The sequence below is a fragment of the Abramis brama genome (assembly GCF_963993115.1).
Source record: "Abramis brama genome assembly, chromosome: 2".
Classification (NCBI taxonomy): Eukaryota; Metazoa; Chordata; class Actinopteri; order Cypriniformes; family Leuciscidae; genus Abramis; species Abramis brama.
In genome coordinates this window covers 54,701,636-54,704,225 of record NC_139964.1, presented here as the reverse complement: position 1 = coordinate 54,704,225, position 2,590 = coordinate 54,701,636, and the positions used below count along the sequence as shown (strand labels likewise).

The following is a 2,590-nucleotide window of genomic DNA, read 5'->3' as shown; positions in this document are numbered from 1 at the left end:
TGAAAAAGCTAAAAAAATGTCAGTAGGATCACAGTTGACACTAGAGCTCACATGTGCTTACAGCTGTAGTTACAGATGGCAGTCTCAGCCTACTCTGAGTGGGACTAAAGGGACAGGAAACCTGCTTTTAACAGCATCAGTTTTCTTCAGTGGCATCCATTTTGCTAAATTTGAGCGTTTCTGTAGTAACATGAACCTCAAAACAATAAGTGAAGACACATACACATCACTGAGGAAGAAGTTTGTGTTTCCTGTCATTGAAAAAGTGTGGATTAAAGAGCAGAGTACAGTGTTAACTAACATGAAATCACAAGAAGTTGTTGTTCTCTGTGAAGATGGCCGGTGTGACTCTCCGGGGCACTCAGCCAAATACTGTACATATACTTTTTTAGATGCAAAGAGTCAAAAGGTTGTGGACTTCAAGGTAATAAGCTGCACCCAAGTTTCGAGCTCTAATACCATGGAAATCAAAGGTTTTAAAGACGCTCTCAAAACCATAGAAGAAAATGGAGTGAAGGTCTCAACCATCTCCACTGATATACATCCACAAATCGTCAAAGAAATGAGGGTCAGTAATCCAGAAAAACACCATGAATTTGACCCTTGGCATGTGGCAAAAGGAGTGTCCAAAAAACTGGCAACTGAAGCTAAGAGAAGGGAATGTGAAGGCCTGGGACAGAGAAAGAGAAGTGAGAGAAGAAGAAAGAGAAGAGAAAGAGAAGTGGATATCTGTAATACACCATGTTACCAACTGACACGACTGGCCAGGGAACAGGCACTATCACCAATGTGCTCATGAGCCCCTTGATGAGACGAGCCAGAGAAGCAAGTTTTGGTTAAAGCCAGGATCTGAAGCCCACAACGCACTTGTGAAGGTTGTGAAACACAAGTGGCTTTTGAATGACCTGGATCATCTGACAAAGTGCATCCACACAACAAAACTAGAGGTATGATCAAATACAGACATATTTAATAAATATTCCATTCATTATGATGTGGCAGGATGTGACTCACATATTTTAATAGTTTAATTTCAAATTCAAATTTGTTTCAGGTGTATCACTCCATGTACCTGAAATACCTCCCAAAGAGAACACATTTTGGATATGATGTGATGATCCATGCCTCCATGCTTGCTGCTCTGGATCATAACAACAATGTGAACAAGGAACAGGTGTGTGAACTGTAATCAGTCCTATCCTTTGCAAGCACTATGTGACACTGGATATTGCACATCAAACTGTTCCTAACTCCTTGTATCTATTTTCCATATTTCTGTTTTTGAACAGGCTGTTTTTCAAGATGGGGAGAGTGTTGATGAACCCAAGTTCAAAATCTCATGGAGCAAAGTCCACAAGACATTCAGAGCAAGACCAGTGCCTGTTGAAAAGGACTATACAGTAGCTACATGACAGCTATGATTGCAGATGTTATCTCCTCTGTGTTAGATTCAAAACAGGTCATGGACATGAGAGTTAATGCAACACATGTCATGGCTCCACAAGTGAGACTATCCAGATCACAGATCATTTTTCAAACACAGCAGTTTTCACGTTTCAAGTAGCTGCATCATTACGAAAACATGACGTACACACCAGCATAGTTCAAATGCACAGTAACTTTAAAGGGGTCATATAATGCCATTTTTGTACAAGCTAATATGATTCTTTAGGGTCTAAATTAAAAGTTTGTAATATACTTTAATTAAAAATTCTCATTAGTATTGTAAGAAAACACTCATTTTACCTGGTCAAAAACAGCTCTGTTTTCAGCACGCCGTTTAAGTGCATGTGTCTTTAAATGATAATGATCTTTGCTCACCCTGCCCCTCTGTTCTGTGCATACACGTTTGTAACACAATAACACAATAACCATAACGGTTGTTCATTATAAACATGGGATTATGAATTATATTGAGAACGTACATAGAAAACATGCCGTAATGTACCCTGAGTGTAAACAGCTTGCTACAGCTTCATCGTGAAGCGTGCAGCAAGCGATTTGCAAAGAGTAATATAAAGATTAATATAAAGGTTAATAAAACGTTACACTCACTTCAGTTCTTCTGGAGGTGCAGCACGAACACAAATAGTTGGTACCGATCCTTTTTTCAGGAGCAGCTTCTTAGCAAAACCAGTTTTATACTGATCCTCGTTTGTAAAGCAGTCTGGTGAAATGATTCGCGCAAACATGACAGCATGGACGTTGATTGTGGGGAATCCCGAGGGAATCCCCGCGTCAATGCTTTGGGAATATTCCATCAAAACATCAAAATGACTGCTGTGTTCCTTATTACACCCAAGAACAGAACGCCACAATCGCTTAGACGACGCCATTCTTCTCCAGCATATCAATGTACTATGATGACAGACAGCTCGCTCACGAGCGAGGGCGGATCGGTGTTGAAACGCTGCTGTCAATCACAATAGTGGGAGGGGCGTCGATTTTGTGACGTCACAAAAACGAACGGCCCTCCCACCAGTTAACTTTTTTTTCACTATTTAGGTATAGGCTACTATGTAGGCATACTCAGGTAACCTTGTTCACGTTTGACTTGCCTATTAGTGACCTGGTTACGATTTGGTAGACC

At 40.5% G+C, this 2,590-nt stretch overlaps 1 long non-coding RNA gene across 1 annotated transcript; it reads left to right on the top strand.

Moving 5' to 3' along the window:
- The first annotated feature begins 842 nt into the window (after nucleotides 1-842).
- LOC311069236 lies at nucleotides 843-1,381 on the top strand. Its single transcript, XR_014603498.1, has 3 exons — nucleotides 843-947; nucleotides 1,055-1,174; nucleotides 1,290-1,381. It is a non-coding gene; the product is annotated as an uncharacterized lncRNA (long non-coding RNA).
- Nucleotides 1,382-2,590: the final 1,209 nt, after the last annotated feature.